Genomic DNA, 22,796 nt, shown 5'->3' with positions numbered 1-22,796 from the left:
TGGCAAAACTCCCATGGAAAATTACATAGTTGATGCAGAGTCTGGTTTTAATCCATAAAGGGCATAAATCACCTAACATTCCTAAATTGTTTGGAATAACTAGTGATGTTGCGAACATAACATTTTCGGTTCGCGAACGGCGAGCGCGAACTTCCGCAAATGTTCGTGAACCGGCGAACCGGGCGAACCGCCATAGACTTCAATGGGCAGGCGAATTTTAAAACCCACAGGGACTCTTTCTGGCCACAATAGTGATGGAAAAGTTGTTTCAAGGGGACTAACACCTGGACTGTTGCATGCCAGAGGGGGATCCAGGGCAAAGCTCCCATGGAAAATTACACAGTTGATGCAGAGTCTGGTTTTAATCCATAAAGGGCATAAATCACCTAACATTCCTAAATCACAATGGATATGGATTGACACCTGACATATGACATATTGACACCTTGACATATGGATTGACACCTGTCCTCAGAAACCCTGATACACACTGACACAGAGCAGAATAGGGACTGTTCCCCCTACATAGGGTCACTTGGTAGATATGGATTGACACCTATCCTAATGATCCCTGATATACACTGACACAGAGCAGAATAGGGACTGTTCCCCCTACATATGGTCACTTGGCAAATATGGATTGACACCTGTCCTCAGGGACCCTGATACACACTGACACAGAGCAGAATAGGGACTGTTCCTCCTACATAGGATCACTTGGCAGATATGGATTGACACCTGTCCTCAGAGACCCTGATACACACTGACACAGAGCAGAATAGGGACTGTTCCCCCTGCATAGGGTCACTAGGCAGATATGGATTGACACCTGTCCTCAGAGACCCTGATACACACTGACACAGAGCAGAATAGGGACTGTTCCCCCTACATAGGGTCACTTGGCAGATATGGATTGACACCTATCCTAATGATCCCTGATACACACTGACACAGAGCAGAATAGGGACTGTTCCTCCTACATAGGGTCACTTGGCAGATATGGATTGACACCTGTCCTCAGAGACCCTGATACACACTGACACAGAGCAGAATAGGGACTGTTCCCCCTACATAGGGTCACTTGGCAGATATGGATTGACACCTGTCCTCAGAGACCCTGATACACACTGACACAGAGCAGAATAGGGACTGTTACCCCTACATAGGGTCACTTGGCAGATATGGATTGACACCTATCCTAATGATCCCTGATACACACTGACACAGAGCAGAATAGGGACTGTTCCCCCTACATAGGGTCACTTGGCAGATATGGATTGACACCTATCCTAATGATCCCTGATACACACTGACACAGAGCAGAATAGGGACTGTTCCCCCTACATAGGGTCACTTGGCAGATATGGATTGACACCTGTCCTCAGAGACCCTGATACACACTGACACAGAGCAGAATAGGGACTGTTGCTCCTACATATGGTCACCATTTTTAGCCCAAGGCAGCTAATTTCATCAGGCCTTTTTTAGTCGAATGTATCGCCCACTGTCAGTCCCTTCGGGATCCATACCTCATTCATCTTAATAAAGGTGAGGTAATCTAGACTTTTTTACCTAGGCGACTTCTCTTCTCAATGACAATACTTCCTGCTGCACTGACGGTCCTTTCTGACAGGACACTTGAAGCGGGGCAGGCCAGAAGTTCTATCGCAAATTGGGATAGCTCAGGCCACAAGTCAAGCCTGCACACCCAGTAGTCAAGGGGTTCATCGCTCCTCAGAATGTCGATATCTGCAGTTAAGGCGAGGTAGTCTGCTACCTGTTGGTCGAGTCGTTCTCTGAGGGTGGATCCCGAAGGGCTGTGTCAATGCGTAGGACTTAAAAAGCTCTGCATGTCCTCCATCAACAACACGTCTTTAAAGCATCCTGTCCTTGCCGGCGTGGTTGTGGGAGGAGGAGGATTACTTTCACCTTTTCCCCTGTTAGATTCCCGTTGTGCTGTGACATCACCCTTATACGCTGTGTAAAGCATACTTTTTAATTTATTTTGCAAATGCTGCATCCTTTCCGACTTGTTGCAATTTGGTAACATTTCAGCCACTTTCTGCTTATACCGGGGGTCTAGTAGCGTGGACACCCAGTACAGGTCGTTCTCCTTCAGCCTTTTTATACGAGGCACGACAGCATGAAAGACCCCATTTGCACAAGGTTGGATGCGGAGCTACTCATTTCCCGTTCCTCCTCCTCAGTGATCTCAATGAAGGTATGTTCTTCCCCCCAGCCACGTACAACACCACGGGTACCAGATAGGTGACAACGAGCACCCTGGGATGCCTGTTGTGGTTGGTCTTCCTCCTCCTCCTCAAAGCCACATTCCTCCTCTGACTCCTCTTCCTCACAATCCTCTTCCAGCGTTGCAGGTCCAGCAAGCGATGCTGATAAGGCTGTTTCTGGTGGTGATGGTGACCACAACTCTTCCTCTTCCTCTTCACGCTCATCTACGGCCTGATCCAGCACTCTTCGCAGGGCACGCTCCAGGAAGAAAACAAATGGTATGATGTCGCTGATGGTGCCTTCGGTGCGACTGACTAGGTTTGTCACCTCCTCAAAAGGACGCATGAGCCTACAGGCATTGCGCATGAGCGTCCAGTAACGTGGCAAAAAAATTCCCAGCTCCCCAGAGGCTGTCCTAGCACCACGGTCATACAAATATTCATTAACGGCTTTTTCTTGTTGGAGCAGGCGGTCGAACATTAGGAGTGTTGAATTCCAACGTGTCGGGCTGTCGCAAATCAAGCACCTCACTGGCATGTTGTTTCGCCACTGGATATGTGCAAAGTGCGCCATGGCCGTGTAGGAACGCCTGAAATGGCCACACACCTTCCTGGCCTGCTTCAGGACGTCCTGTAAGCCTGTGTACTTATGCACAAAGCGTTGTACGATCAGATTACACACATGTGCCATGCACGGCGCATGTGTCAACTTGCCCAACTTCAATGCCGCCAACAAATTTGTTCTGTTGTCACAAACCACTTTGCCGATATCCAGTTACTACGGAGTCAGCCACTTTTCCACCTGTGCGTTCAGGGCGGACAGGAGTGCTTGTCCGGTGTGACACTCTGCTTTCAAGCAAATCAAACCCAAGACGGCGTAACACTGCCGTATCCGGGATGTGGAATAGTACCTGGGAGCTGGGGGGGTGCCGTTGATGTGGAGCAAGACGCAGCAGCAGAAGAGGACTCAGCCGAGGAGGTTATGGAAGAGGATGGAGTAGGAGGAGTAGAGGAGGTGGCAGCAGGCCTGCCTGCAAGTCGTGGCGGTGTCACCAACTCCTCTGCAGAGCCACACATTCCATGCTTGGCAGCCATCAGCAGGTTTACCCAATGCGCAGTGTAGGTGATATACCTGCCCTGACCATGCTTTGCAGACCAGGTATCAGTGGTCAGATGGACCCTTGCCCCAACACTGTGTGCCAGACATGCCATTACTTCCTTTTGCACAATTGAGTACAGGTTGGGGATTGCCTTTTGTGCAAAGAAATTTCGTCCGGGTACCTTCCACTGTGGTATCCCAATAGCCACACATTTTTTGAACGCCTCAGACTCCACCAGCTTGTATGGTAAAAGCTGGCGGGCTAATAATTCAGACAAGCCAGCTGTCAGACGCTGGGCAAGGGGGGGACTTTCTGACATTGGCTTCTTACGCTCAAACATGTCCTTGACAGACTCCTGACTGTGGGCAGATGAGCGGGAACTGCTCAAGGCGAGAGATGGAGTGGCGGGTTGTTGAGAAGGGGCAAGGAGGACAGCAGTGGTTGACGTGGCTGAAGATGCTGGACCAGGAGGAGGATGGCGGCTTTGAGTTTGTGTGCTGCTTGTACTCATGTGTTGATCCCATAGGCGTTTGTGATGTGCGATCATGTGCCTACGCAAAGCAGTTATATCTAGGTGGGTGTTGGACTTCCCACGACTCAGTTTCTTTTGGCACAGGTTGCAAATGGCATCGCTGTTGTCAGAGGCAGACACACAAAAAAAATGCCACACTGCTGAGCTCTGCAATGACGGCATTCTGGTGGTGGACACAGCATGCGTTGATTGGCGTGCTGTCGGGCTGACCCCGGGTGCCGATGCATGCTGTCTGACTGTGCCACTAGCTCCTAGCGACGACCTCCCCCTGCTTGCAATTCGTCTCCTCCTCCTCTCTGTCTCCACATCTGAACTTTCGCCCTGTTCTACTTCTTGCCGATCGGGCACCCACGTGACATCCATGGACGCATCGTCATCATCAACCGCTTCACTTGTATCTGACAACTCAGCAAAGGAAGCAGCAGCGGGTACAACATCATCATCATCACACCGTACGTCCATGTGTGTAATGCTGCCTGACTGAGACATATCCCTGTTATCTACATCCTCTGGCAATAATGGTTGCGCATCACTCATTTCTTCAAACGGATGTGTAAATAACTCCTCTGACAGATAAAGTGAAGCGGCTGTGGTGCTAGTGTTGGTGATGGCGGCAGGCGGGTGAGGGGTATCTTGAGAGGTGCCCGAAGCTAAGCTGGAGGAGGATGGTGCGTCAAGGTTCCGAGCGGAAGCTGTAGAAGATTGGGTGTCCTGTGTTAGCCAGTCAACTATGTCCTCAGAACTTTTCAAGTTCAGGGTACGTGGCCTCTAACAAACCAGCTTGAAGACAATTAACTGCTATTCAATCCATAACAGCGAAAAAAGTTTTTTGGTTTTAAATACACGTTATTGTGAGACCAGATATTAGTGGCAAAGTGCACTTGCAGAGGTTGGCAGAGTACACGCTGTAGGCCTGACACACCCGCTTGAAGACAAATAACTGCTATTCAATCTATAACAGTGAAAAAAGTTTTTTGGTTTTAAATGCACGCTATTGTGACACCAGATATGAGTGGCAATGTGCACTGGCAGAGGTTGGCAGAGTACACGCTGTTGGCCTGACACACAGACGCTTGCAGACAACTAACTGCTATTCAATCTATTACAGTGAAAAAAAGTTTTGGGGTTTTTAAATGCACGCTATTGTGCCACCAGATATGAGTGGCACTGTGCACTGGCAGAGTACACGCTGTTCGCCTGACACACAGACGCTTGCAGACAACTAACTGTTATTCAATCTATAACAGTGAAAACATTTTTTTGTTTTCAAATGCATGCTATTGTGACACCAGATATGAGTGGCAATGTGCACTGGCAGAGGCTGGCAGAGTACACGCTGTTGGCCTGACACACAGACGCTTGCAGACAACTAACTGCTATTCAATCTATAACAGTGAAAACAATTTTTTTGTTTTTAAATGCAAGCTATTGTGACACCAGATATGAGTGGTGGCACAGGGCAAGTGGGCACAGTATCCACTGTGAGCCTGACACAGAAGCTGGCAGGCAGGCAGGCAACTGCAATTAGATTACACAAAAAAAAAAAAGCAGACTGATGTTCTAGCCCTAAAAAGGGCTTTTTGGGGTGCTGTCCTTACAGCAGAGATCAGATGAGTCCTTCAGGACTGTAGTGGACACTGAATACACTAGCCTAGCTATACATTTCCCTATCAAATGAGCAGCAGCTACACTTTCCTTCCTCTATCTAAGAATGCAGCTTCAGAATGAATCTAAAATGGATGCTGTACAGGAGGTGGGGGGGTCTGGAAGAGAGGGTCTGCTGCTGATTGGCTGGAATGTGTCTGCTGACTGTGAGGCACAGGGTCAAAGTTTAGTCAATGATGACGAATAGGGGGCAGATCAAACCGCGCATGTGTTCGCCCGCCGTGGCGAACGCGAGCACGCTATGTTCGCCGGGAACTATTTGCCAGCGAACAGTTCAGTACATCACTAGGAATAACTTGCTTTAAAACATCAGGTATGATGTTGTTTCGATCAGGTAGTGTAAGGGTTACGCCCGCTTCACAGTGACAGACCAAACTCCCTGTTTAACGCACCGCAAACAACCGCAAACAGTCCATTTGCACAACCGCAAACTCCCCATTTGCACAAGGTTGGATACCAAGCTAGCCATGTCCCGTTCCTTGTCCTCACTGATGTCATTGAAGGTCTCTTCCTCCACCCAGCCACGTACAACACCAAGGGTCCCCGAAAGGTGACAACAAGCCCCCTGTATTTTTTTTTTTTTTTAAATGTACACTACTGTTACACCAGATATGAGTTGCACTGGTGTGACACTGTGCCCTGGCAGGCCCTGAAACGCACACGTGTGAAGGAAACTGACTGCTATAATTTCACAGTCAAATTTCTAGTTTTTTTTTAATGTACACTACTGTTACACCAGATATGAGTTGCACTGGTGTGACACTGTGCCCTGGCAGGCCCTGAAACGCACACGTGTGAAGGAAACTGACTGCTATTATACTACAGTCAAAAAAGTTGTTGTTTTTTTTTTTTAAATGCAAGCTTTTGTGACACCAGATATGAGTGGTGGCAATGGGACCACCTTAAAAATATTGGATATCGCTAAAAATCACGATCACTATATACTAGACATGTGCAATTCGTTTCGGTCTGAATTAAAATTCGGCCAAATTTCAGATAATTCGGCCATTCGGGTGCTTCCGAATGTCTGAATAGTTGAATTGCCGAAGTGCCGAAGTGCCGAATTGCTGAAGTCCCGAAGTGCCGAAATTACCGAATTTCCGAAGTGTAGTAGTGCCGAAGTGCCGAATTGCTGAAGTTCCGAAGTTGCCGAAGTTCCGAGGTGTCAAAGCGCCAAAGTTACAAAGTTCCGAAGCACAGTATTGCCTAAGTACGAATATACTTACCCAGTGAAAGAAGAAGAATGTTACACTGTATACAATTTCAAATAAAAAGTATACAAGCATAGACAGGATTCAGCTGTAAGCATTTGCAACATTTACAACAATCAAGTAACTAAGTTACTAGTTAGTAAGCCAGTCAGTGTAATGACAGGAATTAATAAGTAGATAACTCCCTAATTCCCACGGTATTAGGGATCTATCTACTAAAAGGCTGAAAGACCTAAATTGGTCTTTCAGCCAAATTTACTAATACTAAGTAAAAATTACTTAGTATTAGTAAATTATGCCCCTACTCGCTATACCGCGAGTAGGGGCATGTCTATTAAACAGTGAGCAGTCTGTGTTATTATTGCGTCGGTTATTATGGATTTTTATTTGCCCTTTTTTGGGGCTGAAAAATAAGATTTTAGAAGAAAGAAAACATTGAATGGTAAGTGTATTTTTATTTTTAAAGGTACTTAGTTAAATGGTCCCCCCTCATTATTTTTAGGGTGAGGGGGGTAAGTAGGAGTTTATTTTTTGGGGGGAGGGGGTGACTAGGGGTTTGGGGACCCCTAGTCACATGGGGGGAGGGGGGTTAAATTTTCATTTAGGGCCCCCACCCACCGCTCAGGGGTGGGGTCAGGGGGGAGGACAATAGGTCCCACCCATTTGTATTTAGGGCCCCCACCCGCCGCTCAGGGGTGGGGGCCAGGGGGGAGGACATTAGGTCCCCCCCATTTGTATTTAGGGTCCCCATTCGCCGCTCAAGGGTGGGGGCCAGGGGGGAGGACAATAGGTCACCCCCCAATTTTTGTTTAGTGCCCCCACCCACCGCTCAGGGGTGGGGGCCAGGGGGGAGGACAATAGGTTCCCCCCTTATTCTTGTTTAGGCCCCCACCCACCGCTCAGGGGTGGGGGCCTGGGGGGAGGACATTAGGTCCCCCCCTTATTCTTTGTTTAGGGCCCCCACCCACCGCTCAGGGGTGGGGGCCAGGGGGGAGGACATTAGGTCCCCCCCAAATTTTTATTTAAGGCCCCCACCGCCGTTCAGGGGTGGGGGCCGGTGGGGAGGACAATAGGTCCTCCCCCCTGTTTTTTACTTTAGGGCTCCCACCCGCTCAGGGATGGGGGACCCTTTTTTTTTAATTTATTTAATTTTTTTTTTTTAACAGTGAGCAGCCACAGGCTGTAATTTTTACTTAGTATTATTAAATTTGGCTGAAAGACCAATTTAGGTCTTTCAGCCTTTTGGTAGATAGCTCCCTAATACCGTGGGAATTAGGGAGTTATCTACCAAGCGGCTGCAAGAAAAGACCCGAAAAGTCCGGAAATGCGGGAGGCATAATGTATTATAAACACAGGTTACTGGCTATGGGAGGATAATGTATAATAAACACAGGTTACTGGCTATGGAGGGATAATGTATAATAAGCACAATTACTGGCTATGGGAGGATAATGTATAATAAACACAGGTTACTGGCTATGGGAGGGATAATGTATAATAAACACAGGTTACTGGCTATGGGGGGATAATGTATAATAAACACAGGCTACTGGCTATGGAGGGATAATGTATAATAAACACAGGTTACTGGCTATGGGGGTATAATGTATAATAAACACAGGTTACTGGTTTTGGGGGGATAATGTATAATAAACACAGGTTACTGGTTGTGGGGGGATAATGTATAATAAACACAGGTTACTGGCTATGGGAGGGATAATGTATAATAAACACAGGTTACTGGCTATGGGGGGATAATGTATAATAAACACAGGCTACTGGCTATGGAGGGATAATGTATAATAAACACAGGTTACTGGCTATGGGGGGATAATGTATAATAAACACAGGTTACTGGCTATGGGGAGGATAATTTATACTAAACACAGGTTACTGGCTATGGGGGTATAATGTATAATAAACACAGGTTACTGGTTTTGGGGGGATAATGTATAATAAACACAGGTTACTGGTTGTGGGGGGATAATGTATAATAAACACAGGTTACTGGCTATGGGGGAGATAATGTATAATAAGCACTGGTTACTGACTATGGGGGGATACTTTTTAATAAACACAGGTTACTGGCTATGGGGGGATAATGTATAATAAACACAGGTTACTGGTTGAGGGGGGATAATGTATAATACACACAGGTTACTGGTTGGTGGGGGGGAAATGTATAATAAACACAGGTTACTGGCTATGGGGGAGATAATGTATAATAAGCACAGGTTACTGGCTATGGGGTGCATAATGTACAATAAACACAGGTTACTGGCTATGGGAGGATAATGTATAATAAACACAGGTTACTGGCTATGGGGGGATAATGTATAATAAACACAGGTTACTGGCTATGGGAGGATAATGTATAATAAACACAGGTTACTGGCTATGGATGGATAATGTATAATAAACTCAGGTTACTGGCTATGGGGGGATAATGTATAATAAACATAGGTTACTGGCTATGGGATGGATAATGTATAATAAACACAGGTTACTGGCTATGGGGGATAATGTATAATAAACACAGGTTACTGGCTATGGGGGATAATGTATAATAAACACAGGTTACTGGCTATGGAGGATAATGTATAATAAACAAACAAAAGAAAATACAAAAAAAAATGAATGCAGCTTCAGAATTAATCTAAATTGTATGCTGTCTAGGAGGTGGGAGGGTCTGCTGCTGATTGGCTGGAATGTGTTTGCTGACTGCGAGGTACAGGGTCAAAGTTTACTCAATGATGATGAATAGGGGGCGGACCGAACATCGCATATGTTCGCCATCCGTGGCGAACGCGAACACGCTATGTTCGCCTGGAACTATTCGCCTGCGAACCGTTCGGGACATCACTACAGGTAAATAGTCCTTTCGCTACCAGAAACAAGTCACATACAAGCTTTTGACAATAAACAGCCTTTTTAAGACCACCCTGTCAATAACTTTGTGCACTCTTAAAGCGTCACTGTCACACCGAACTTACCTTTCTCCTATTGTTTCCTCTTCTCTTTCCCCCCTTAAGAATCTTTTCTTTATTTCTGGTCTCATTTTCTTTAAAACATAAGATAAAGTAGGGACACAGAAGTCGAGCTGACTTAAATTCCTCCTTTGGTCAAAGAAACACAAGCGTAAGAAAAATACATAAGACAAAGTAATCCCTACTTTGTCTTTTATTTTAAAGATAACTTGTACAGAAATAAATACCGTATATACTCGAGTATAAGCCGAGTTTTTCAGCCCATTTTTTGGGCTGAAAAACCCCAACTCGGCTTATACTCGAGTCAAGGTCTGTATTATGGCAATTTGCATTGCCATAATACAGACTGGGGGAGAGGGGTGCTGGCAGAGCTGTACTTACCTCTCCTGCAGCTCCTGTCAGCTCTCTCCTCCTCTGCGCCGTCCGTTCAGCACCTCGGTCAGCTCCCAGTGTAAGTCTCGCGAGAACCGCGGCTCTCGCGAGACTAACACTGGGAGCTGACAGAGGGAGCTGCACAGACCGCGCGGAGGAGGAGAGAGCTGACAGGAGCTGCAGGACAGGTAAGTACAGCTCTGCCAGCACCCCTCTCCCCCCACTGAACTGCCACTGGACCACCAGGGAAGGAGAGCCCCCCTCCCTGCCATGTATCAAGCAGGGAGGGGGGACGAAAAAGAAATAAAAATATAAATAAAATAAAAAATAATAATAATAATAATAAAAAAAATAATAATAAAAAAGGGGGTATAAGGACCACTGTGGGAGGGAGGGGGGTGGGATAAGGACCACTATGGGAGGGAGGGGGGGAGAAAAGGAACACTATGGGAGGGAGGGGGGGATAAGGACCACTATGGGAGGGAGGGAGGGAGGGGGGGATAAGGACCACTATGGGAGGGAGGGGGATAAGGACCACTATGGGAGGGAGGGGGGGATAAGGACCACTATGGGAGGGAGGGGGGGATAAGGACCACTAGGGGAGGGGACGGGGAAGTAAGGACCACTAGGGGAGGGGAGGGGGAAGTAAGGACCACTAGGGGAGGGGAGGGGGAAGTAAGGACCACTAGGGGAGGGGAGGGTAAGGACCACTAGGGGAGGGGTGAGTCAGGACCACTGGGGGAGGGGGGTGAAGGAACACGGGGGTGGGGAGGTAAGGACCACTGAGGGAGGAGGAGGGGAGGTCAGGACATATGGGGGGGGGGCAAATATCCTTGCACCGGCCCTGCACACACTGCATTCATACACTGCATTCATACACACACTGCACTCATACACACACACACTGCACTCATACACACACACTGCACTCATACACACACACTGCATTCATACACACACACGCTGCATTCATACACACACACGCTGCACTCATACACACGCTGCACTCATACACACACACGCTGCACTCATACACACACTGCACTCATACACACACACGCTGCACTCATACGCACACACTGCATTCATTATACACACACTGTAAATAAATATTAAATTAATATATTTTTTTTAGGATCTAATTTTATTTAGAAATTTACCAGTAGCTGCTGCATTTCCCACCCTAGTCTTATACTCGAGTCAATACGTTTTCCCAGTTTTTTGGGGAAAAATTAGGGGCCTCGGCTTATATTCGGGTCGGCTTATACTCGAGTATATACGGTAAAAGCTTCTTGAGAAAGAAAGAGAAGAAACAATAGGAGAAAGGCAAGTTTGGAATGAAAGTGCCGCTTTAATGAGCTGACTCCAGCCTGTTATGCTACTGTGCCTTGCATGTTTCTACTAACTAAATATTCAGGTCTCAGAACCTTCAGCTCAACTCAGAACTGATTTTTCACTTACCTCACTGGGAATTCCTTCAGAATCTACATATTGTAACCTTATACTCACCTGGTTTCCTTAATTTCTCTGTTGTTCAAACGTTTGCAAACATGGAAAAGAGACACACAGATGGGAAGGGGAAAAAGAGATACACAATGTGGATTGGGGAGAAACAGATGACTGCTGGGGGTAAACAGAGGCCTGCCAGGCAGCCACAGTTGCCAGTGGCAGTCAGCCTGCCAGGCAGCCTCAGCAGCCTGCTAGTGGGCCACAGCAGCCAGGAACAGTAATTAAGGTGAGAAAAGCCAACTTGGTCTGGTTATCAGAGTGATACCGGAGAAACTGACGGAAGCCAAGCACAGAGAGATGGACACAGGTTTCTTCAGGAAGGAAGAGATTCTTTATTGGATCACCGATCGGGACTCAGAGGGACTAATGTCACCAAAATACAGCAAATTCTGAGCCCCGGACAATAGTGCAGGCTCCTTATATAGGCACATAACTCCTCCCATATTAAGCTCCACCCGCACATTCTCTTAACCAATCAACACAAATAAGAATTAACTTCCTGTTTGACCGCATGGCTTGTCCAGCACAATGGAGGAGGGGGAATACTACATCCTGTATTCTTGCAAATGCTCCGTACACTACTGATCGTATCTTGCCTCGTGCAACCAACTGATCGATACGTCAGCATATGCACGTACACATGCCACGTGGTAATCTCGGCCTACTAAATTTATTTTTACCGAGATTCCACCACATTCCCCCCTTTGATGCCTCTTGATATTTTACAATTACTTGAGGCATCACTTAACCTTGGTTTGCATACACCACAAGTTATCTTGAACCAGACCAGACTTATCTTATGATGTGAATCTTCAACACTCATCTTCCTGCATTGGTTCTCCCTGATCTAAAGCCTTATACTTATAAATCGCCATTATCTGTGCAGCAGCCTTCCTCTCTGCTATATTTCCTATCAGGCTTTGCACAGACCTAACTACTAAGGGTATAAGACACGGCAGGAGTAGACACAACATTAAAATTAGTAGGACTCCACCTACCACTGCCTTAAGCCCTCCAAACCACTCATACCAGCTACCAAACCAACTACTTGGATTATACCCTTTCCATACCTGAGTAGGCACATGCGCTAGTTTAACCATATGGCTAGTAAGCTCAGCTATTGCTTGCCCTTCGTCATCTATTTGAAGACAGCAATTGCTCAGGTTAAACTTCCCACATACACCTCCCTCTACTGCCAAAAGGTAATCCAAGGCTAATCTATTTTGGTAGACTGCTGTCCTCATCCTGGTGTTATGCTTCGCTAGAAGATTGAGCGCTTGTGATGTCTCGTTGGTGATAATCTCAACCACCGCCTGTAATCTTATAATACGGTTGAGCATATAAATAGGGGTTCTGTAACCAAAGGTACCATCCTCAGCCCACGTGGCTGGCCCATAATAATCTATGATACGCTGGGGAGGCCATTCATTATCTTCCCAGGTGCCTATCTCTATGGGTCCCCTTTTCTTCCTATGATTCACATCATACACTTTAACACCTAAAGTCTCACCTGTTTCAATCGGTAACAAGAAGAAGGATGGTTTGAGCATACCCAACACACATGCCCCTTCCCAGTCCTGTGGCAATTCCGAATAGGCTTTCTTACCACAGATCCAGTACAAATTTGCTGGGGCTCTCCAGGTAGATGTGATGGATAAATCAAACCACACATCCTTTAAATTGGCGTATCTAGCAAACGGGTTAGATGGTTCTGAGACATTTGAAGCCGACCACCAAGTTGTATTCTTTGTATCATCATCATAAGCTTTTTGCCCTAGACAAGTTCATTCTCCTACAGAAGTATTATACATTATTCCTTTCCTTGCTATGCAAACATAACCTATGATGGAGGTCTTTAATCTCCACTCAGATTTACCTCTAACACTCATATGATAATCGGCTTGTGTAGATATTAGTTGGTCAACTGCCTCAGAACCGGACATTACCTCCTTTGCTTCCCAAGGCCATTGGTCTCCCATGTTAGTACCTCCACACACATAGCAGTTGGTAACATTAAGACTACCGGCACTACTTTCGGCTAAATCGATGAACAGGTTTTTAGCATTGTGGGGGATCTTATTATCTATACTCATCTCTTCATAAAAGGAATGGTATACTTGATGAGTTTGGGAGGATACCGTATCAGTCTCTATCCCTATAAACAATAATGTCCCAGGATCTAAACCCGTCCCGTATATCTGAAACCCAAATAAATTGCCATATTTGTCTAAGAACTTATCGGGGTTATTTATAAGTATATGGATGGGATTACATTCCATAGACTTACAATATGGGCTAGTCGGCAACTTAGTCACTATCATGTCTTTATCTACTGTCTGTCCCCAAGTCGCCCACCCCACACAAGACCAATATGGGCAAAAGTTATAGTCTTTATTTGGGCATCTAGGACTCACATATTTATTTTTACTACTGGGACAAATATATTTATCATTAGACCCATACGTCCTCTCCCATCTAAGATCCCCACATACATTCCACGGCTTTCTACCACTCGATATCGCTTTACACGCATCAAATAGCAGAACACCCGAAGAATGTACGGATTCTAACACCGTCTTATTAATTAGGGTCCCCTGAGGATCTCCATTCCTGAGAGCCAACCAAATTGTACGAGGTTGATACTCCGGACTGAAGCACTTAGGTTCTCCTACTCCTAAATGGCACACACTATAGTCTATATTTAAGTATCTACATCTCGATACATCTCCTTTACACTCGTATTGTGAATGCCAGATTAGGGTTTGGGAAATATGGTTACCTGTTCTCGTAGTCTTAATGCATACCTCACAGCTAGGAGTGTCGGTACCTCTACCTTCCTGAATATAAAAACACATATAAATAAACACTATCAAAAGCACATCTTTCGCCGTCATCCTCAGTCTTCGTCCGTGCGAAGGCGCCTCAGCTTCCAGGATGTGAGGGCTGCAGGGAATGGAGTTCTGCTCGTCTTCACAGGTGTCCCTTCGAGACTTTCCTGGCTTATATACTATGTGTTGGTAAGCGGACAGGCTTTATTATGGCCTTCTCACTCACGCACCAAATCCCAAAAATAATAAAATTTGTAATCCACAATAGTTCCTCGTTAGTCCGACTGAATAGTGCGTTTTAACCGGATCTTGCAGGGATTCTCTGGATCTGCTGTAACTTGCCAAGAATCGACTGCTGCTGGTTTAACCCTGGAGTGATGTATCCACGGAGTCACTTCGGCTACTTTTATCGCTGTAGGGGTAGACAAAAGAACAACATAAGGACCTCTCCACTTGGGCCCTAACGGTACATTATTCCACTCTTTAATCCACACTTGATCTCCTGGATGATAACTATGAACAGGGGGATAAATATTCACAGGTAATCTATCTTGTACCCATTTCTGTACCTCCTCCATAGTCTTACCCAACTCTACAACCTGCTGCCGGGTAATTCCTTCTCCCAACTGACTCAAATCCCCCCTTAAGTTACCAAGTACGGGAGGTGGTCGCCCATACATGATTTCAAAAGGAGAGGCCCATCCTTCTGGTAGGGGTACTGCGGATTCGCAATAAAGCTATGGGTAAGAGAACGTTCCACTTAAGTTGGGTTTCCTGACACATTTTAGCCAACTGGTTCTTTATAGTTCTATTCATTCTCTCTACCTTACCAGAGCTCTGGGGTCTATATGCCGTATGAAGCCTCCACTTTATATCAAGCATATGAGTCAGTTGTTGTAGGCACTGATGAACAAAAGCTGGACCATTGTCCGATCCTATAGAACAGGGTAGTCCATATCGGGGTATTATTTCTCGTAGCAGGAATCTCACAACTTCTCCTGCTTTCTCTGTACGAGTAGGACATGCTTCTACCCAGCCTGAATAAGTGCACACAATTACCAGCAGGTAACGATGTCCACCCGATTTAGGCATCACTGTAAAGTCTATTTGTAGATCGGACATGGGGAGTCCCCCCATAAACTGGACTCCTGGTGGCTTTACTGGTCCTTGTCTTGCATTATTTTTAGCACACGTTACACATCTTCGTACAATGGCCTGAGTCAAGTTGGACAATCTTGGTATGTAGAAATGTTTTCTAAGAGATTCTTCAGTACTGTCTCTCCCAGAATGTGTCCCGTTATGATAATTTTGGACAATTTCTACCGCTAGTGATGCTGGTATGACTATTCTTCCATCTTCTAGCTGATACCACTTGTTCTCCAAATACTTTCCCGGTTCAGTCTTTAACCACTCCTCTTCTTGAGCTGTATAAACTGGAGTCCATTGGGACAGTAGAGTTGGTATAAGAGCAGCTATATGCCCCACATACTCCTGTCTTCCTGATTCAGCAGCACGCTTAGCTGCACTATCTGCCATCCGATTTCCCTTGGTTACATCACCATCTCCTCTCAGATGCGCTCGACAATGTATGATACCGACTTCTTTCGGCTCCCACACTGCTTCCAATAGTTGTAGGATTTCAGCTGCGTATTTGATTTCTTTGCCTTCTGAATTCAGTAGTCCTCTTTCTTTATACAAAGCTCCGTGGGCATGAGTGGTTAAAAACGCATACTTAGAGTCCGTATAGATATTCACTCTTAAACCTTCAGCCAATTGTAACGCTCGTGTCAGTGCTATCAATTCTGCCTTTTGTGCTGATGTTCCTTTCGCCAGTGGCCGAGCTTCTATCACCTTGTCTATTGTTGTTACTACATATCCTGCATAGCGGATCCCTTCTTTCAAATAACTACTGCCGTCGGTGTAATATTGAACATCGGGGTTCTGGATGGGAAAATCACGAAGATCTGGTCTTCTTGAGAATACTTCATCCATTACTTCCAAACAATCATGTTGACTTTCAGTAGGTTGTGGCAAAAGGGTAGCTGGATTTAAGGTGTTTACAGTCTCTAAATGCACTCTTGGGTTTTCACACAACATTGCTTGATACTTGGTCATACGGCTGTTACTAAACCAATGATTTCCTTTGTAATCCAACAACGTCTGTACTGCATGTGGGACTCGTACATAAAGTTCTTGACCCAGAGTGAGTTTATCGGCTTCAGCTACTAGCAGGGCGGCTGCAGCTACGGCTCTTAGACAAGGTGGAAGTCCGCTGGCCACTGCATCCAATTGCTTAGACATGTAGGCAACAGGTCTTTGCCATGATCCCAAGTACTGTGTCAATACTCCCACAGCCATTCTTCTTTGCTCGTGTACGTATAAGTAGAATGGTCGTGTGTGATCAGGTAGACCTAATGCTGGGGCACTCATCAAAGCCTTCTTCACATCTTCAAATGCCGTTTGCTGTTCTTGGGTCCATAGGAAGGGGTCGTGCTCTGTACCTTTGATAGCTGCGTACAGAGGTTTTGCCAGTATCGCATAGCTGGGAATCCATATCCTACAGAAGCCTGCTGCCCCCAAGAATTCTCGCACTTGTCTTCTATTCTTGGGTATTGGTATTTGGCAGACAGCTTCTTTTCTCTCTGGCCCCATAATTCTTTGACCTTCAGAGATATGGAATCCCAGATATTTGACAGTTGGCAGACACAACTGAGCCTTCTTTCTAGACACCTTGTATCCTGCCTTCCAGAGAATGTGTAGTAGATCGTGCGTTGCTTGCTGACAGATTTCTTTTGTAACTGCTGCTATCAACAAGTCATCTACATATTGTAACAATACACACTCTCCTGGGATGGACTCGAAATCCAGTAGATCTTGACTTAGGGCTGAACCAAATAGGGTAGGTGAATTTTTAAACCCTTGGGGCAGTCTTGTCCAAGTCATTTGGCGTTTTGAGCCCGTTACAGCGTTCTCCCATTGGAAAGCGAAAATACATTGACTTTCTGCGGCAATTCGGAGGCAAAAGAAGGCATCTTTGAGGTCTAAGACTGTAAAGTAAGTAGCCCCGCCCGGAATTAAAGCAAGCAGGTTATATGGATTGGGTACAACTGGATGTATACTAACAACCGCATCATTGACTGCTCTCAAGTCCTGCACAGGTCGATACTCATCTGTACCGGGCTTTTGAACAGGCAGCAATGGGGTGTTCCAGGGGGAAGTACAGAATTTTAGGATACCATACCGTATGAACTTATCCAAATAGGATTGGATGTTCTTCTTAGCCTTCCGCGGGATGTGGTATTGTCTTAGGCTCACTGGATAAACCCCAAGTTTTAGTTCAATTTTTATAGGTGGAATATTGCGGGCCAGTCCTGGTGGGTTGTTCTCTGCCCAAACTCCTGGTATGTTAAATAATGTCTCATCACTCCTAGGGTTTTGGCTAGTCAACACTGTATAAAGTCGCCACTCTTCTTCCTTTGGTACGGATAATGTCATGATACCTGAAGGTCCATTAAACTTTAAAGATGTTGTTCCATTTGGTAGGAACGTAATCTGCGCTTGTAATTTGGATAGCATATCACGTCCCAGCAATTGGACTGGACATTCAGGCATATAAAGGAATTGATGTTTTACTACGTGGCCTCCCAGTGTACAGAGTCGACTTTTAAGAACCGGTTTTTCAGCACTTCTTCCAGTTGCTCCTATCACAGTAATAGTCCTTCCAGATGGAGGAGCAACTAGATTAGTCACCACTGAATGTTCAGCACCAGTGTCGATCATGAACGCACTCCTTTTCCCCCCTATTGATACATCGACCATAGGCTCCGCTCGACCAAGGGGGATGGAGCCCGGTCGGTATCAATAGTCCTCCATGACCGTGTCAGCCAATCCTACGAAGTCCCTACCTTCTCTATCGCGGGACCTTTGCGCTGCTGGAATATACCTGTCTTCCCTAACACTTCCTCTGTTCCCATTACTCCCTCTATTACCATTACTCCCTCCGGGGCCTCCTCTACCTCTCGCTCTGCCTCTAAAGTTTCCGTAGCCTGCCCTGGGTAGGTCTCTCTCGTACTGCTCTCTTTGCGGACATTCGTTCCTCCAATGCCCTTCTTCCTTGCAATACGCGCACTGATCCCTACTCAAAGGCTCCCTACTCCATCTACTATTGCCTCTATCTGGGCCCCGTCTATCTACGCCTGCGATCGCTACCGCTAGCATATCAGCCTTTTTACGCATCTTGCGCTCTTCCTCTTTCTTGCTTTCTGTTTCCCTATTCATATAAACCTTATTCGCTACCTCCATTAGTTGGGTGATTGACATACCTGCAAACCCTTCTAACTTTTGTAGCTTGCGCTTAATATCTCCGTAAGCTTGGCTGACAAAGGCGGAGTTCACCATTCGGGAATTATCTGCGTCTTCCGGATTAAAGGGGGTATACAAGCGGTATGCCTCCAATAATCGGTCATAAAAGACACTGGGCGCTTCATCGCTTTTCTGAATCACCTCAACTGTCTTCGACATGTTAATAGCTTTCTTTCCTCCAGCTTTCATGCCAGCAATTATAGCGTCTCTATAGGCTCTGAGTTGAACCATGTCAGCACCATTTACATTCCAATCGGGATCGGTGTTGGGATAATGTGTTGCGGCCCATGCTGATGGATTGGCTTGGTTTAAAGTACGGGCTTTATCCTCTAGTGCTTTAATAGCCGCTTGATTTATTCTTGTTCTTTCCTCATTATTGAATAAAGTCATTAATAACTGCTGGCAATCAGCCCATGTCGGGTTATGTGTCTGTACTATTGAGGTGAACAGATCAGTCATAGCTTGTGGTTTCTCAGTATACGAGGAATTGTGGGTCTTCCAGTTTAAAAGATCGGTTGTCGTGAATGGGACATATACAAAGACTGGGTCAGCATGTGCCATTTGGCCTGCGGCATCGATATAGGCTGACCCGGGATTCAGACGAAGAGGCATCTGATAGTGTCTTAATTGTTGGGCACCGGTCAACTGTCGGGTCTGTATGGGGCTACGTGGAGGGGCGTCAGTCATAGGTTCCAGTCGGGGAGAAGTAGGGTATGGGGATATGGGAGCTTGGTTTTGGGAAAAGGTTGTAAATAGAACACTTCGAGCCGAGCTAGATGAAGCTTGACCGGAAGTCTGAAGTGGCGCCAAATCAGGATATTCGTTTTTAATGGGGGTTGGTTCTGATTCCGGAAGGGGAGATTTAGTACGAGGGGGGGTGGATCCTGTACTGGAGGAGGAAGCAGAAGTGGATGGGGGTAATGAGGGGAGGGTTGCAGGACTTCCTGCATTTGCGTCACTTCCTCTTAACGGAAAGTAAGGGGGCGGCAAAGGGATCTCGGACTCAGGGGGCGTGTCCAAAATGGGCCTAACACCAGTCCTAGTGGACGAACAAGTCCTAGCTACCATGAGGCGACATTGCTCCTCGTGGCATGTCCGGAGCCATTTTGGCGAGTCATTTACGGCCTGTCTCCAACAATCAACATAAGGAAACTGGCCGTAAAGTTCAGGCCTACCTGATACAGCCATGTGTAAGCGCTGTACCAGAGTTGGATCCAAACTGCCACGTGGCGGCCATGCCGCAACCAAAGTAGGCCACTCCCTAGTACACAAAGTGACCAAACGTACAGGAGACATTTTAACCCCAAAATGACAAGTTTTGAATCCCTTTTTAAAATTCTTCACCATACAACCTAAGGGATCCGGGATCGTTGACTGCGACGCACCCATACTTAACAATGGAACGTCGTCGACAACGAATACTATACACGCGTACTATTCAACAGTCACACCCGTTTCCTCTGGCAACAGCACCACGTGGTACGGTTACCAAGTGAAACGTACACAATAACAATAAACACTCAGGGAATTCCCGTACACACACAGCTGTTACACCAGTCACTATATAATCAATATTATGCCCTTTGGCGTAACTATACAGTCACCCACGCTATAATTCTCTATATATGAATTACCCGTCTTTAACACACCCCAGTAACATCGTCTTTTACAAATAGCGGTTACAGTACGGTTAGCATAAGTCAAAGCACAAGTTAAGGTCACAATACAATTATTAGTGGTTATGGTGTTAAACATGCAATGGACGACAATGATTAGTACTTATATACAGTGTCAGTAAATATACAGGGTTATGGTACCGTGCACTATGATACAGCAACACACTATTAACTCTCTCGCTAGACGGCTGAGCTCGCGCTATCTAACAAGATATACACTTTACTAAACAATCGTTAACACATTTACAATTCCCAACTAAACTATTGGCCAGTACCTTGATGGACTACCTAAAACTATATACACCCGTTTTGGTTAGCCACACTGCCCAATCACCACATATATAGCGAGCTAGAGAACCGAATTTACACAGGCGCCTCTTAGTCGCACTATCAAAAGTCTAGTGGGTTCCAAATTTACACGCCTTCCCACTTAGCCCAGATAGGTTGAGAGCTAGCGAACCGAATTTACACAGGCGCCGCTTAGTCTCCCGGTCCCTCCGACCTAGCGAATGTAATATACACCCTAGAACGCTAGTCTAGACAAGACACCGGTGTCCGGCTAGGGCTATTTACACCAGGACCCCGCCTGACTAACCAAATCAAACGGTCTGACTAAAGAGCGTTCGATCGAGCGGTGCGCCTTCGCTCCTTCCCTCCGACAGAGGGGGCAGATACACAGATTCAAAACCCCTTTGGGCCTACCGCACAATCGGTATACCCCTAGTGGGTCCTGCCGTCTAAAACAGCAGTTGTCTTACCTCCTCGTTCCTGAACCTGAGTTCACACTCATCGACGGGGACACCCCAGCACTTCTCACGTAGAGGCCGATGATCTCCTGGACAACAGACCAGTGGCGCCGAGACGAAGGGAGGTCCACGCAGAAGTTCAGGGGTGCAGCCGTAGAGAACGTGGGCAAAGATAGACCGTCTCACGCCTCTGCCTCTCAGCTACCGTTGAACGATGAGCTTCCCGGCCAATGCACCAAATGATACCGGAGAAACTGACGGAAGCCAAGCACAGAGAGATGGACACAGGTTTCTTCAGGAAGGAAGAGATTCTTTATTGGATCACCGATCGGGACTCAGAGGGACTAATGTCACCAAAATACAGCAAATTCTGAGCCCCGGACAATAGTGCAGGCTCCTTATATAGGCACATAACTCCTCCCATATTAAGCTCCACCCGCACATTCTCTTAACCAATCAACACAAATAAGAATTAACTTCCTGTTTGACCGCATGGCTTGTCCAGCACAATGGAGGAGGGGGAATACTACATCCTGTATTCTTGCACATGCTCCGTACACTACTGATCGTATCTTGCCTCGTGCAACCAACTGATCGATACGTCAGCATATGCACGTACACATGCCACGTGGTAATCTCGGCCTACTAAATTTATTTTTACCGAGATTCCACCACAAGAGAGCTATGTTATATTACTATATTGTGAATGAGGGCCAGAGTGTTAGAGAGACCCTTCTCCAGGGCCAATTAGGCTCCATCGTAGTATCTAATGGGGCCACGAGCGGACTCTTTCTAACATGCAAAAAATATTATTGAAAACATTTCAAAAATATTTTTTATATTTGAAAGATTTTTCTTTGGGGTGAGGGGCAAGTACAGTATCTGCCTCGGGTACCAAATGCTATAGGTACACCCCTGGCACTACTGCAGTACTTTCTTACTGTCCTGCATTGGTTAACAGAGCTTCTCAGTTTTGTTATATGAATATTGTGTCGTGTGAGTCTGCAGTTATAGAGCAGTCAAACACTTATGTAAATGTGATTATTATTTGTGACTCTGACCGAGCACCTGCATCAAGTCCGTTATCAGGCTCCCTGGAGCTCTTCAGACCCAATCCCCAAAGCTTGACTTTGATCTCTTCTACCCTGGACCAGGGAACAGCTCCTTCCAGGCAGGTATCATCCCCACTGCATATTCCTCTTTGGCTTATTCTTCCTACGCAGGTATCAACACCTCTGTTTATAGTGATCAGCTCTTACCTTTATAAAGGCACTTTTGGTTTTCAGGCCTAGCTCTCCTTTTGATTTGTCCCGGGCTAGAGGGATCATGCAGCCAGCTAACAGGTCAGAAAACTCTGTTACTGGGATCCCTAAAAATCCACACAGGACACACAGTTGCAAAAAGAACTAACATACAAACTTTTAACTAGGACTGGCCTTTGGGGACATGTGGTGACAACCATAAAAAAAATATATAGAACATTGGAGAGCAAGCAATTAAGTCATAAACTATATAATGCACTAAAAATATATAATATATACATTTAACCCCTTCAGGACCTAGGACGGTCATCGGCA

The sequence above is a fragment of the Pelobates fuscus genome, chromosome 7, assembly GCF_036172605.1.
Source record: "Pelobates fuscus isolate aPelFus1 chromosome 7, aPelFus1.pri, whole genome shotgun sequence".
In the NCBI taxonomy this organism is placed as follows: domain Eukaryota; kingdom Metazoa; phylum Chordata; class Amphibia; order Anura; family Pelobatidae; genus Pelobates; species Pelobates fuscus.
The sequence above is the reverse complement of the archived record's forward strand: the minus strand, read 5'-3'. Positions refer to the sequence as shown.